A 17,630-nucleotide genomic window follows, 5' to 3' on the forward strand; every position below is an offset into this window, starting at 1 on the left:
TCATTCTCTCCATGTGACCAAACCATTTAAAAACACCCTCTTCTGCTCTCTCAACTACACTCTTTTTGTTACTACACATCTCTCTTACCTTATTATCACTTACTCGATCAAACCGCCTCACATCACATTGTGTCCTCAAACATCTCATCTCCAGCACATCCACCCTCCTCCGCACAACTCTATCTATAGCCCACGTCTCGCAACCATATAACATTGTTGGAACCACTATTCCTTCAAACATACCCATTTTTGCTTTCCGATATAATGTTCTCGACTTCCACACATTCTTCAACGCTCCCAGAACTTTCGCAGCCTCCCCCACCCTATTATTCACTTCCGCTTCCATGGTTTCATCCGCTGCCAAATCCACTCCCAGATATCTAAAACACTTCAATTCCTCCAGTTTTTCTCCATTCAAACTTACCTCCCAATTGACTTGTCCCTCAACCCTACTGTACCTAATAACCTTGCTCTTATTCACATTTACTCTCAGCTTTCTTCTTTCACACATTTTACCAAACTCAGTCACCAGCTTCTGCAGTTTCTCACACGAATCAACCACCAGCGCTGTATCATCAGCGAACAACAACTGACTCACTTCCCAAGCTCTCTCATCCAGAACAGACTGCATACTTGCCCCTCTTTCCAAAACTCTAGCATTCACGTCCCTAACAACCCCATCCATAAACAAATTAAACAACAATGGAGACATCACGCACCCCGGCCGGTAACCAATATTCACTGAGAACCACTCACTTTCCTCTCTTCCTACTCGTACACATGCCTTACATCCTCGAAAAAAATATTGTAGATCATAACATAATGATGACACAACAACATGCTATAGATCATAACATAATGATGACACAACAACATGCTTTAGATCATAACATAATAATGACGGAACACCAAGCTTTAGATCATAACAATGATGACAGAACACCAAGCCATATATCATAACATAGTGATGACACAACAACATGCTATAGATCATAACATAATAATGACAGAACACCAAGCTATAGATCATAACATATTGATGACAGAACAACATGCTATAGATCATAACATAATGATGACAGAACACCAAGCTGTAGATCATAACATAATGATGACAGAATAACGTGTTATGGATCATAACATAATGATGACAGAACACCAAGCTATAGATCATAAGATAATGATGACACAACAATATTATATAGATCATAACATAATGATGACAGAACACCAAGCTATAGATCATAGAATAATGATGATACAAGAACATGCTATAGATCATAACATAATGATGACAGAACACCAAGCTGTATATCGTAATATAGTGATGACAGAACAACATGCTATAGATCATAACATAATGATGATGGAACACCAACCTATAGATTGTAACATAATGATGACAGAACACCAAGCTATGGATCATAACATAATGATGACAGAACAACATCCTATGGATCATAACATGATGACAGACCACCAAGCTATAGGTCGTAACAAAATGATAACAGAACACCAAGCTATAGATCATAACATAATGATGACAGAACAACATCCTATGGATCATAACATGATGACAGACCACCAAGCTATAGGTCGTAACAAAATGATAACAGAACACCAAGCTATAGATCATAACATAATGATGACAGAACAACAGGCTATAGATCATGACATAATGATGACAGGGCATCATGGTATTGATCATAACATATTGATGACAGAAAATCATGCTATAGATCATACGATAATTCCTTATCCATACTGCGTGGACTAATGATACAACCTACATTAATATTGTTTAGGAAACCAGTTGACACATGCTTTAGGACTCACAACTTGCAACAAACCTGCAAAAGCCAAGCACAGTCATGATAATTTCAGGGTTGTGCTTAACAACAACTGTTTTTATCTTTTTCTTCTTCAGGAAAGGAGCGCCATTCTACTCTAGATTTAAACAGGCATTGCTTCAGATGGAAGCTACTGGAATTACAAGCTACTGGATTGAAGACTTGTTTGCCACCCTAGAAAGGAACATCAGAAAGGCTACATCACTGGACCGCCCGAAAGATCTAGACTATACAGTACAGGTAAGCATTATCCGAAGTTCGGATTTCACATAGTCGTTTCCAATGTGTATATATATATACACATATATATATAGACATTGAAGCTTATTGATTCAGTGGTGAAATTGATGAGAACTGCTATTGACGTTTGTGTGAATAAATTGTACATTTCCTTTTCCATAGCCAGAGGTTGAACCATTATGTGACGTTCATTTTTTCATTCATTTCAAGCTAAAAGTTTGTTTTCTAAATTGTTTCTTACATTTTTCATATGTATATATATGTATGTGAGTGTGTGTGTGTGTGTGCGCGCGCGTGTGTGTGTGTGTGTGTGTGTGTGTGTGTGTGTGTGTATATATATATGTATATTATCCCTGGGGATAGGGGTGAAAGAATACTTCCCACGTATTCCTCGCGTGTCGTAGAAAGCGACTAGAGGGGACGGGAGCGGGGGGCCGGAAATCCTCCCCTCCTTGTATTAACTTTCTAAAATGGGAAACAGAAGAAGGAGTCACGCGGGGAGTGCTCATCCTCCTCGAAGGCTCAGAGTGGGGTGCCTAAATGTGTGTGGATGTAACCCAGATGTGAAAAAAGGAGAGATAGGTAGTATGTTTGAGGAAAGGAAACTGGATGTTTTGGCTCTGAGTGAAACGAAGCTCAAGGGTAAAGGGGAAGAGTGGTTTGGAAATGTCTGGGGAGTGAAGTCAGGGGTTAGTGAGAGGACAAGAGCAAGGGAAGGAGTAGCAATACTCCTGAAACAGGAGTTGTGGGAGTATGTGATAGAATGTAAGAAAGTAAATTCTCGATTAATATGGGTAAAATTGAAAGTTGATGGAGAGAGGTGGGTGATTATTGGTGCATATGCACCTGGGCATGAGAAGAAAGATCATGAGAGGCAAGTGTTTTGGGAGCAGCTAAATGAGTGTGTTAGCGGTTTTGATGCACGAGACCGGGTTATAGTGATGGGTGATTTGAATGCAAAGGTGAGTAATGTGGCAGTTGAGGGAATAATTGGTATGCATGGGGTGTTCAGTGTTGTAAATGGAAATGGTGAAGAGCTTGTAGATTTATGTGCTGAAAAAGGACTGATGATTGGGAATACCTGGTTTAAAAAGCGAGATATACATAAGTATACTTATGTAAGTAGGAGAGATGGCCAGAGAGCGTTATTGGATTACGTGTTAATTGACAGGCGTGCGAAAGAGAGATTTTTGGATGTCAATGTGCTGAGAGGTGCAACTGGAGGGATGTCTGATCATTATCTTGTGGAGGCTAAGGTGAAGATTAGTATGGGTTTTCAGAAAAGAAGAGTGAATGTTGGGGTGAAGAAGGTGGTGAGAGTAAGTGAGCTTGGGAAGGAGACCTGTGTGAAGAAGTATCAGGAGAGACTGTGTACAGAATGGAAAAAGGTGAGAACAATGGAAGTAAGGGGAGTGGGGGAGGAATGGGATGTATTTAGGGAATCAGTGATGGATTGCGCAAAAGATGCTTGTGGCATGAGAAGAGTGGGAGGTGGGCTGTTTAGAAAGGGTAGTGAGTGGTGGGATGAAGAAGTAAGAGTATTAGTGAAAGAGAAGAGAGAGGCATTTGGACGATTTTTGCAGGGAAAAAATGCAATTGAGTGGGAGAAGTATAAAAGAAAGAGACAGGAGGTCAAGAGAAAGGTGCAAGAGGTGAAAAAAAAGGGCAAATGAGAGTTGGGGTGAGAGACTATCAGTAAATTTTAGGGAGAATAAAAAGATGTTCTGGAAGGAGGTAAATAGGGTGCGTAAGACGAGGGAGCAAATGGGAACTTCAGTGAAGGGCGTAAATGGGGAGGTGATAACAAGTAGTGGTGATGTGAGAAGGAGATGGAATGAGTATTTTGAAGGTTTGTTGAATGTGTCTGATGACAGAGTAGCAGATATAGGGTGTTTGGGTCGAGGTGGTGTGCAAAGTGAGAGGGTTAGGGAAAATGATTTGGTAAACAGAGAAGAGGTAGTAAAAGCTTTGCGGAAGATGAAAGCCGGCAAGGCAGCAGGTTTGGATGGTATTGCAGTGGAAATTATTAAAAAAGGGGGTGACTGTATTGTTGACTGGTTGGTAAGGTTATTTAATGTATGTATGACTCATGGTGAGGTGCCTGAGGATTGGCGGAATGCGTGCATAGTGCCATTGTACAAAGGCAAAGGGGATAAGAGTGAGTGCTCAAATTACAGAGGTATAAGTTTGTTGAGTATTCCTTGTAAATTATATGGGAGGGTATTGACTGAGAGGGTGAAGGCATGTACAGAGCATCAGATTGGGAAGAGCAGTGTGGTTTCAGAAGTGGTAGAGGATGTGTGGATCAGGTGTTTGCTTTGAAGAATGTATGTGAGAAATACTTAGAAAAGCAAATGGATTTGTATGTAGCATTTATGGATCTGGAGAAGGCATATGATAGAGTTGATAGAGATGCTCTGTGGAAGGTATTAAGAATATATGGTGTGGGAGGCAAGTTGTTAGAAGCAGTGAAAAGTTTTTATCGAGGATGTAAGGCTTGTGTACGTGTAGGAAGAGAGGAAAGTGATTGGTTCTCAGTGAATCTAGGTTTGCGGCAGGGGTGTGTGATGTCTCCATGGTTGTTTAATTTGTTTATGGATGGGGTTGTTAGGGAGGTAAATGCAAGAGTCTTGGAAAGAGGGGCAAGTATGAAGTCTGTTGGGGATGAGAGAGCTTGGGAAGTGAGTCAGTTGTTGTTCGCTGATGATACAGCGCTGGTGGCGGATTCATGTGAGAAACTGCAGAAGCTGGTGACGGAGTTTGGTAAAGTGTGTGGAAGAAGAAAGTTAAGAGTAAATGTGAATAAAAGCAAGGTTATTAGGTACAGTAGGGTTGAGGGTCAAGTCAATTGGGAGGTGAGTTTGAATGGTGAAAAACTGGTGGAAGTGAAGTGTTTTAGATATCTGGGAGTGGATCTGTCAGCGGATGGAACCATGGAAGCGGAAGTGGATCATAGGGTGGGGGAGGGGGCGAAAATTTTGGGAGCCTTGAAAAATGTGTGGAAGTCGAGAACATTATCCCGGAAAGCAAAAATGGGTATGTTTGAAGGAATAGTGGTTCCAACAATGTTGTATGGTTGCGAGGCGTGGGCTATGGATAGAGTTGTGTGCAGGAGGATAGATGCGCTGGAAATGAGATGTTTGAGGACAATGTGTGGTGTGAGGTGGTTTGCTCGAGTAAGTAACGTAAGGGTAAGAGAGATGTGTGGAAATAAAGAGCGTGGTTGAGAGAGCAGAAGAGGGTGTTTTGAAATGGTTCGGGCACATGGAGAGAATGAGTGAGGAAAGATTGACCAAGAGAATATATGTGTCTGAGGTGGAGGGAACGAGGAGAAGAGGAAGACCAAATTGGAGGTGGAAAGATGGAGTGAAAAAGATTTTGTGTGATCGGGGCCTGAACATGCAGGAGGGTGAAAGGAGGGCAAGGAATAGAGTGAATTGGAGCGATGTGGTATACCGGGGTTGACGTGCTGTCAGTGGATTGAATCAAGGCATGTTAAGCGTCTGGGGTAAACCATGGAAAGCTGTGTAGGTATGTGTATTTGCGTGTGTGGACGTATGTATATACATGTGTATGGGGGTGGGTTGGGCCATTTCTTTCGTCTGTTTCCTTGCGCTACCTCGCAAGCGCGGGAGACATCGACAAAAAAGGAAAAAAAAAAAAAAAAAAAGAATTCTTCAAAGCAAACACCTGATCCACACATCCTCTACCACTTCTGAAACCACACTGCTCTTCCCAATCTGATGCTCTGTACATGCCTTCACCCTCTCAGTCAATACCCTCCCATATAATTTACAAGGAATACTCAACAAACTTATACCTCTGTAATTTGAGCACTCACTCTTATCCCCTTTGCCTTTGTACAATGGCACTACGCACGCATTCCGCCAATCCTCAGGCACCTCACCATGAGTCATACATACATTAAATAACGTTACCAACCAGTCAATAATACAGTCACCCCCTTTTTTAATAAATTCCACTGTAATACCATCCAAACCTTCTGCCTTGCCGGCTTTTATCTCCCGCAAAACTTTTACTACCTCTTCTCTGTTTACCAAATCATTTTCCCTAACCCTCTCACTTTGCACACCACCTCGACCAAAACACCCTATATCTGCCACTCTATCATCAAACACATTCAACAAACCTTCAAAATACTCACTCCATCCCCTTCTCACATCACCACTACTTGTTATCACCTCCCCATTTGCGCCTTTCACTGAAGTTCCCATTGGCTCCATTGTCTTACGCACTTTATTTACCTCCTTCCAGAACATCTTTTTATTCCCTATAAAATTTAATGATACTCTCTCACCTCAACACTCATTTGCCCTCTTTTTCACCTCTTACACCTTTCTCTTGACCTCCTATCTCTTTCTTTTATACATCTCCCACTCAGTTGCATTTTTTCCCTGCAAAAATCGTCCAAATGCCTCTGTCTTCTCTTTCACTAATAATCTTACTTCTTCATCCCACCACTCACTACACTTTCTAATCAACCCACCTCCCACTCTTCTCATGCCACAAGCATCTTTTGCGCAATCCATCACTGACCCCCTAAATACATCCCATTCCTCCCTCACTCCCCTTACTTCCATTGTTCTCACCTTTTTCCATTCTGTACTCAGTCTCTCATGGTACTTCCTCACACAAGTCTCCTTCCCAAGCTCACTTACTCTCACCACCCTCTTCACCCCAACCTTCACTCTTCTTTTCTCAAAACCCATACAAATCTTCACCTTAGCCTCCACAAGATAATGATCAGACATCCCCCCAGTTGCACCTCTCAGCACATTAACATCCAAAAGTCTCTCTTTCACGCGCCTGTCAATTAACACGTAATCCAATAACGCTCTCTGGCCATCTCTCCTACTTACATACGTATACTTATGTATATCTCGCTTTTTAAACCAGGTATTGCCAATCACCAGTCCTTTTTCAGAACATAAATCTACAAGCTCTTCACCATTTCCATTTACAACACTGAACACCCCATGTATACCAATTATTCCCTCAACTTTACTCACCTTTGCATTTAAATCACCCATCACTATAACCCGGTCTCGTGCATTAAAACCACTAACACACTCATTCAGCTGCTCCCAAAACACTTGCCTCTCATGATCTTTCTTCTCATGCCTAGGTGCATATGCACCCATAATCACCCATATCTCTCCATCAACTTTCAGTTTTACCCATATTAATCGAGAATTTACTTTCTTAAATTCTATCACATACTCCCACAACTCCTGTTTCAGGAGTACTGCTACTCCTTCCCTTGCTCTTGTCCTCTCACTAACCCCTGACTTTACTCCCAAGACATTCCCAAACCACTCTTCCCCTTTACCCTTGAGCTTCGTTTCACTCAGAGCCAAAACATCCAGGTTCCTTTCCTCAAACATACTACCTATCTCTCCTTTTTTCACATCTTCGTTACATCCACGCACATTTAGACACCCCAGTCTGAGCCTTCGAGGAGGATGAGCACTCCCCGCATGACTCCTTCTTCTGTTTCCCATTTTAAAAAGTTATAAAAAAATACAAGTAGGGGAGGATTTCTGGCCCCCCGCTCCCGTCCCCTCTAGTCGCCTTCTACGACACGCGAGGAATGCGTGGGAAGTATTCTTTCACCCCTATCCCCAGGGATAATGTACATATATATATACATATATATGTATATATATATATATATAAATATATATATATATATATATATATATATATATATATATATATATATATATATATGTATATATATATATATATATATAATATATTATAATATATATATATATATATATATATATATATATATATATATATATATACATACACATACATACGCACATTTACACACACACTCACATATACATATATATATACATATGAAAAATGTAAGAAACAATTTAGAAAACTGAAACTTCTAGCTTGAAATGAAATGAAAAAATGAATGTCACATAATGGTTCAACCTCTGGCTATGGAAAAGGGAAATGTATGATTTATTTACACAAACGTCAATAGCAGTTCTCATCAATTTAACCACTGTACCAATAAGCTTCAATGTCTAAGCTACATTTTTTCCAATTTCACTATTTTCTTGTCAAAGCACCATGTATGGAAACTATCACTCCAGTAACACAACTATAAACATTTACTTCCCCTTTAAAAAAGTTCTGGGGAAGTCTGTCTCGATACACTGCTGGACACTCTACCACCTGGCGAGGTTTGTGTTGCAATGGTTCTTGATTCACAAACGTAGTAGCATCACTGGTGGGCGGAAGAACATTCTTGTAACCACAGCAAGGATCACAGTCCGTGCAACTCCATTATGATTGTTCTACTCATGACGCGCCGATTAAGCTGTGATCACACTTTGAAAGGAAGTTGGTCCTTATGTTGTCCTGCCATATTGGCGCTTCTGGATCCTCATCATACGTGTGATAGTTGCTTTTACGAGCTTTGACTTGCTCCCTTGGGCTCGGTGCTGTACGAGAGACTTAGGGAAGCCTGGCAGCAAGCGAACACCCCCCAGCAGCACCGCCAGACGTAAGACGACAATTCCAATTTCTTGACAGACACAAGTGCGGACGCATCATGTCCAAATATTTCTTACAGAAATGTATCCTGCTGTCTATAGCCTCTGAAGCTGAAGTCATATTTTTCAGGTAATAGAAACATTATCAAGTGTACTAGGTCAACTTTGTGGGTCTAGCAGTAACAGTGTCTCAAATGGGCAGGTTGAAGGGCCTTCAACTTCAGCATCAACCATGGCATCAGCACCCAAACACCATCACCCACTTTCTCACACTCACAGTGCTGATGAGCAGGTTACCTGAGATGCCATATTAGGAGTCCACTCCTAAGCATAATATATATATATATATGTATATATATATATATATATATATATATATATATATATATATATATATATATATATATATATATATATATATATATATATATATATATATATATATATATATATATATATATATATATATATATATATATATATATATATATATATATATATATATATATATATATATATATATATATATTTTTTTTTTTTTTTTTTTTTTTTATACTTTGTCGCTGTCTCCCGCGTTTGCGAGGTAGCGCAAGGAAGCAGACGAAAGAAATGGCCCAACCCCCCCCATACACATGTACATACACACGTCCACACACGCAAATATACATACCTACACAGCTTTCCTTCGTTTACCCCGGACGCTTCACATGCCTTGATTCAATCCACTGACAGCACGTCAACCCCGGTATACCACATCGCTCCAATTCACTCTATTCCTTGCCCTCCTTTCACCCTCCTGCATGTTCAGGCCCCGATCACACAAAATCCTTTTCACTCCATCTTTCCACCTCCAATTTGGTCTCCCTCTTCTCCTCGTTCCCTCCACCTCCGACACATATATCCTCTTGGTCAATCTTTCCTCACTCATTCTCTCCATGTGCCCAAACCATTTCAAAACACCCTCTTCTGCTCTCTCAACCACGCTCTTTTTATTTCCACACATCTCTCTTACCCTTACGTTACTTACTCGATCAAACCACCTCACACCACACATTGTCCTCAAACATCTCATTTCCAGCAAATCCATCCTCCTGCGCACAACTCTATCCATAGCCCACGCCTCGCAACCATACAACATTGTTGGAACTACTATTCCTTCAAACATACCTATTTTTGCTTTCCGGGATAATGTTCTCGACTTCCACACATTTTTCAAGGCTCCCAAAATTTTCGCCCCCTCCCCCACCCTATGATCCACTTCCGCTTCCATGGTTCCATCCGCTGACAGATCCACTCCCAGATATCTAAAACACTTCACTTCCTCCAGTTTTTCTCCATTCAAACTCACCTCCCAATTGACTTGACCCTCAACCCTACTGTACCTAATAACCTTGCTCTTATTCACATTTACTCTTAACTTTCTTCTTCCACACACTTTACCAAACTCCGTCACCAGCTTCTGCAGTTTCTCACATGAATCCGCCACCAGCGCTGTATCATCAGCGAACAACAACTGACTCACTTCCCAAGCTCTCTCATCCCCAACAGACTTCATACTTGCCCCTCTTTCCAAGACTCTTGCATTTACCTCCCTAACAACCCCATCCATAAACAAATTAAACAACCATGGAGACATCACACACCCCTGCCGCATTATTTTATATTATTTTATATTATATTATTTTATATTATTTTATATTATTATACTTTGTCGCTGTCTCCCGCGTTTGCGAGGTAGCGCAAGGAAACAGACGAAAGAAATGGCCCAACCCCCCCCCATACACATGTATATACATACGTCCACACACGCAAATATACATACCTACACAGCTTTCCATGGTTTACCCCAGACGCTTCACATGCCTCATTCAATCCACTGACAGCACGTCAACCCCGGTATACCACATCGCTCCAATTCACTCTATTCCTTGCCCTCCTTTCACCCTCCTGCATGTTCAGGCCCCGATCACACAAAATCTTTTTCACTCCATCTTTCCACCTCCAATTTGGTCTCCCTCTTCTCCTCGTTCCCTCCACCTCCGACACATATATCCTCTTGGTCAATCTTTCCTCACTCATTCTCTCCATGTGCCCAAACCATTTCAAAACACCCTCTTCTGCTCTCTCAACCACGCTCTTTTTATTTCCACACATCTCTCTTACCCTTACGTTACTTACTCGATCAAACCACCTCACACCACACATTGTCCTCAAACATCTCATTTCCAGCACATCCATCCTCCTGCGCACAACTCTATCCATAGCCCACGCCTCGCAACCATACAACATTGTTGGAACCACTATTCCTTCAAACATACCCATTTTTGCTTTCCGAGATAATGTTCTCGACTTCCACACATTCTTCAAGGCTCCCAGAATTTTCGCCCCCTCCCCCACCCTATGATCCACTTCCGCTTCCATGGTTCCATCCGCTGCCAGATCCACTCCCAGATATCTAAAACACTTCACTTCCTCCAGTTTTTCTCCATTCAAACTCACCTCCCAATTGACTTGACCCTCAACCCTACTGTACCTAATAACCTTGCTCTTATTCACATTTACTCTTAACTTTCTTCTTTCACACACTTTACCAAACTCAGTCACCAGCTTCTGCAGTTTCTCACATGAATCAGCCACCAGCGCTGTATCATCAGCGAACAACAACTGACTCACTTCCCAAGCTCTCTCATCCCCAACAGACTTCATACTTGCCCCTCTTTCCAAAACTCTTGCATTCACCTCCCTAACAACCCCATCCATAAACAAATTAAACAACCATGGAGACATCACACACCCCTGCCGCAAACCTACATTCACTGAGAACCAATCACTTTCCTCTCTTCCTACACGTACACATGCCTTACATCCTCGATAAAAACTTTTCACTGCTTCTAACAACTTGCCTCCCACACCATATATTCTTAATACCTTCCACAGAGCATCTCTATCAACTCTATCATATGCCTTCTCCAGATCCATAAATGCTACATACAAATCCATTTGCTTTTCTAAGTATTTCTCACATACATTCTTCAAAGCAAACACCTGATCCACACATCCTCTACCACTTCTGAAACCACACTGCTCTTCCCCAATCTGATGCTCTGTACATGCCTTCACCCTCTCAATCAATACCCTCCCATATAATTTACCAGGAATACTCAACAAACTTATACCTCTGTAATTTGAGCACTCACTCTTATCCCCTTTGCCTTTGTACAATGGCACTATGCACGCATTCCGCCAATCCTCAGGCACCTCACCATGAGTCATACATACATTAAATAACCTTACCAACCAGTCAACAATACAGTCACCCCCTTTTTTAATAAATTCCACTGCAATACCATCCAAACCTGCTGCCTTGCCGGCTTTCATCTTCCGCAAAGCTTTTACTACCTCTTCTCTGTTTACCAAATCATTTTCCCTAACCCTCTCACTTTGCACACCACCTCGACCAAAACACCCTATATCTGCCACTCTATCATCAAACACATTCAACAAACCTTCAAAATACTCACTCCATCTCCTTCTCACATCACCACTACTTGTTATCACCTCCCCATTTGCGCCCTTCACTGAAGTTCCCATTTGCTCCCTTGTCTTACGCACTTTATTTACCTCCTTCCAGAACATCTTTTTTTCTCCCTAAAATTTAATGATACTCTCTCACCCCAACTCTCATTTGCCCTCTTTTTCAACCTCTTGCACCCTTTTTCTTGACCTCCTGTTCTTTCTTTTATACATCTCCCACTCAATTGCATTTTTTTCCCTGCAAAAATGTCCAAATGCCTCTCTCTTCTCTTTCACTAATACTCTTACTTCTTCATCCCACCACTCACTACCCTTTTAATCAACCCACCTCCCACTCTTCTCATGCCACAGTACATGGTTTCTTACTGTGAGAGTTGGGAGTGGAGTGACGCAACCAGGGGAACTTAGTGCTAAAACCGGGTCGGAATCCTTTGTAGTACGTCGCTGGGGATGCCAACAATCGGAAACTTACATTCGGACTTGTGATACGTCAGGGGTGTCCACAGCCCAGCACTCACGACGTTGTTCGAGCGTTGAGTGTTTAAGGTCATCCGTACAACAGACATCATCACTGCCGAAAGGGGCAATAGTGGCTTTTCCGAATCTTTCTGCTGTCGAAGAAGCTCCCCGCTGCATCAGTGGTTCCTGCCTCGTTACCCATTTGACTATCCAGCGACACCTGTGGAAAATGTTTTATTCTCTTCAGTCATAAAGAAATTGGCAAAGTGAATTTTACGAGTTTCGTTTCCCAGACGAACTATGGTTTTACCTTACAAAGAACTGGAAGGTATGTCATTCAATGTAATGGTGACGCTTACACAAACAGACATCTTAAGAATATTACCGTAAGAAAATACGAACACTGAACAGTACATTGTGGAGACCTCTCATCAGCCTGTTAATGGTGTTTCCCAGAATCGCGAACAGACCAGACCACAGCCAAAAAGGAATGGCTGCTCTCAACCATGGCCACAGCTTAAGCGTTTGCGTCATGAGAAGAACCATCATAATGGAGTTGCACGGACTGTGATCCTTGCTGTGGTTACAAGAATGTTCTTCCGCCCCCCAGTGATGCTACTACGTTTGTGAATCAAGAACCATTGCAACACAAACCTCGCCAGGTGGTAGAGTATCCCGCAGTGTATCGAGACAGACTTCCCCAGAACTTTTTATAAAGGGAAAGTAAATGTTTATAGTTGTGTTATGGAGTGATAGTTTTCATACATGGTTGCTTTGACAAGAAAATAGTGAAACTGGACAAAAAAAATGTAGCTTAGAACATTCAAGCTTATTGATACAGTGGTTAACTTGATGGGAAACTACTCTAGACGTTTGTGTAAATAAATTATACATTTCCCTTTTCCATAGCCAGAGGTTGAACCATTAGTGACATTCATTTTCTCTTTTCATTTTTCAAGCTAGAAGTTTCAGTTTCTAAATTATTTCTTACATTTTTCATATATATATATATATATATTTATATAATATATATATATATATATATATATATTATATATATATTTATATTATATATTTATATATTTTATGTATATGTGTGTGTGTGTGTGTATGTGCGTATGTATGAGTATGTATATATACATTATATATATTATATATATATATATATATATAATATATATATATATATATATATATATTTATATATATATATATATATATATTATGTATATATATATATATTATCCCTGGAGATAGGGGTGAAAGAATACTTCCCACGCATTCCTCGCGTGTCGTAGAAGGCGACTAGAGGGGACGGGAGCGGGGGGCCAGAAATCCTCCCCTACTTGTATTTTTTAACTTTCTAAAATGGGAAAACAGAAGAAGGAGTCAGCGGGGAGTGCTCATCCTCCTCGAAGTCTCAGACTGGGGTGTCTAAATGTGTGTGGATGTAACCAAGATGTGAAAAAAGGAGAGATAGATAGTATGTTTGAGGAAAGGAACCTGGATGTTTTGGCTCTGAGTGAAACGAAGCTCAAGGGTAAGGGGAAGAGTGGTTTGGGAATGTCTTGGGAGTAAAGTCAGGGGTTAGTGAGAGGACAAGATCAAGGGAAGGAGTAGCAGTACTCCTGAAACAGGAGTTGTGGGAGTATGTGATAGAATGTAAGAAAGTAAATTCTCGATTAATATGGGTAAAATTGAAAGTTGATGGAGAGAGGTGGGTGATTATTGGTGCATATGCACCTGGGCATGAGAAGAAAGATCATGAGAGGCAAGTGTTTTGGGAGCAGCTAAATGAGTGTGTTAGCGGTTTTGATGCACGAGACCGGGTTATAGTGATGGGTGATTTGAATGCAAAGGTGAGTAATGTGGCAGTTGAGGGAATAATTGGTATGCATGGGGTGTTCAGTGTTGTAAATGGAAATGGTGAAGAGCTTGTAGATTTATGTGCTGAAAAAGGACTGATGATTGGGAATACCTGGTTTAAAAAGCGAGATATACATAAGTATACTTATGTAAGTAGGAGAGATGGCCAGAGAGCGTTATTGGATTACGTGTTAATTGACAGGCGTGCGAAAGAGAGATTTTTGGATGTCAATGTGCTGAGAGGTGCAACTGGAGGGATGTCTGATCATTATCTTGTGGAGGCTAAGGTGAAGATTAGTATGGGTTTTCAGAAAAGAAGAGTGAATGTTGGGGTGAAGAAGGTGGTGAGAGTAAGTGAGCTTGGGAAGGAGACCTGTGTGAAGAAGTATCAGGAGAGACTGTGTACAGAATGGAAAAAGGTGAGAACAATGGAAGTAAGGGGAGTGGGGGAGGAATGGGATGTATTTAGGGAATCAGTGATGGATTGCGCAAAAGATGCTTGTGGCATGAGAAGAGTGGGAGGTGGGCTGTTTAGAAAGGGTAGTGAGTGGTGGGATGAAGAAGTAAGAGTATTAGTGAAAGAGAAGAGAGAGGCATTTGGACGATTTTTGCAGGGAAAAAATGCAATTGAGTGGGAGAAGTATAAAAGAAAGAGACAGGAGGTCAAGAGAAAGGTGCAAGAGGTGAAAAAAAGGGCAAATGAGAGTTGGGGTGAGAGACTATCAGTAAATTTTAGGGAGAATAAAAAGATGTTCTGGAAGGAGGTAAATAGGGTGCGTAAGACGAGGGAGCAAATGGGAACTTCAGTGAAGGGCGTAAATGGGGAGGTGATAACAAGTAGTGGTGATGTGAGAAGGAGATGGAATGAGTATTTTGAAGGTTTGTTGAATGTGTCTGATGACAGAGTAGCAGATATAGGGTGTTTTGGGTCGAGGTGGTGTGCAAAGTGAGAGGGTTAGGGAAAAATGATTTGGTAAACAGAGAAGAGGTAGTAAAAGCTTTGCGGAAGATGAAAGCCGGCAAGGCAGCAGGTTTGGATGGTATTGCAGTGGAAATTATTAAAAAAGGGGGTGACTGTATTGTTGACTGGTTGGTAAGGTTATTTAATGTATGTATGACTCATGGTGAGGTGCCTGAGGATTGGCGGAATGCGTGCATAGTGCCATTGTACAAAGGCAAAGGGGATAAGAGTGAGTGCTCAAATTACAGAGGTATAAGTTTGTTGAGTATTCCTGGTAAATTATATGGGAGGGTATTGATTGAAAGGGTGAAGGCATGTACAGAGCATCAGATTGGGGAAGACAGTGTGGTTTCAGAAGTGGTAGAGGATGTGTGGATCAGGTGTTTGCTTTGAAGAATGCATGTGAGAAATACTTAGAAAAGCAAATGGATTTGTATGTAGCATTTATGGATCTGGAGAAGGCATATGATAGAGTTGATAGAGATGCTCTGCGGAAGGTATTAAGAATATATGGTGTGGGAGGAAAGTTGTTAGAAGCAGTGAAAAGTTTTTATCGAGGATGTAAGGCATGTGTACGTGTAGGAAGAGAGGAAAGTGATTGGTTCTCAGTGAATGTAGGTTTGCGGCAGGGGTGTGTGATGTCTCCATGGTTGTTTAATTTGTTTATGGATGGGGTGGTTAGGGAGGTGAATGCAAGAGTTTTGGAAAGAGGGGCAAGTATTAAGTCTGTTGGGGATGAGAGAGCTTGGGAAGTGAGTCAGTTGTTGTTCACTGATGATACAGCGCTGGTGGCTGATTCATGTTAGAAACTGCAGAAGCTGGTGACTGAGTTTGGTTAAGTGTGTGAAAGAAGAAAGTTAAGAGTAAATGTGAATAAGAGCAAGGTTATTAGGTACAGTAGGGTTGAGGGCCAAGTCAATTGGGAGGTGAGTTTGAATGGAGAAAAACTGGAGGAAGTGAAGTGTTTTAGATATCTGGGAGTGGATCTGGCAGCGGATGGAACCATGGAAGCGAAAGTGGATCATAGGGTGGGGGAGGGGGCGAAAATTCTGGGAGCCTTGAAGAATGTGTGGAAGTCGAGAACATTATCTCGGAAAGCAAAAATGGGTATGTTTGAAGGAATAGTGGTTCCAACAATGTTGTATGGTTGCGAGGCGTGGGCTATGGATAGAGTTGTGTGCAGGAGGATAGATGTGCTGGAAATGAGATGTTTGAGGACAATGTGTGGTGTGAGGTGGTTTGATCGATTAAGTAACGTAAGGGTAAGAGAGATGTGTGGAAATAAAAAGAGCGTGGTTGAGAGAGCAGAAGAGGGTGTTTTGAAATGGTTCGGGCACATGGAGAGAATGAGTGAGGAAAGATTGACCAAGAGAATATATGTGTCTGAGGTGGAGGGAACGAGGAGAAGAGGGAGACCATATTGGAGGTGGAAAGATGGAGTGAAAAAGATTTTGTGTGATCGGGGCCTGAACATGCAGGAGGGTGAAAGGAGGGCAAGGAATAGAGTGAATTGGAGCGATGTGGTATACCGGGGTTGACGTGCTGTCAGTGGATTGAATCAAGGCATGTGAAGCGTCTGGGGTAAACCATGGAAAGCTGTGTAGGTATGTGTATTTGCGTGTGTGGACGTATGTATATACATGTGTATGGGGGTGGGTTGGGCCATTTCTTTCGTCTGTTTCCTTGCGCTACCTCGCAAGCGCGGGAGACATCGACAAAAAAGAAAAAAAAAAAAAGAAAAATTCTTCAAAGCAAACACCTGATCCACACATCCTCTACCACTTCTGAAACCACACTGCTCTTCCCCAATCTGATGCTCTGTACATGCCTTCACACTCTCAGTCAATACCCTCCCATATAATTTACAAGGAATACTCAAGAAACTTATACCTCTGTAATTTGAGCACTCACTCTTATCCCCTTTGCCTTTGTACAATGGCACTACGCACGCATTCCGCCAATCCTCAGGCACCTCACCATGAGTCATACATACATTAAATAACCTTACCAACCAGTCAATAATACAGTCACCCCCTTTTTTAATAAATTCCACTGTAATACCATCCAAACCTGCTGCCTTGCCGGCTTTTATCTCCCGCAAAACTTTTACTACCTCTTCTCTGTTTACCAAATCATTTTCCATAACCCTCTCACTTTGCACACCACCTCGACCAAAACACC

This window comes from Panulirus ornatus, chromosome 8 (assembly GCF_036320965.1).
Source record: "Panulirus ornatus isolate Po-2019 chromosome 8, ASM3632096v1, whole genome shotgun sequence".
NCBI lineage: Eukaryota > Metazoa > Arthropoda > Malacostraca > Decapoda > Palinuridae > Panulirus > Panulirus ornatus.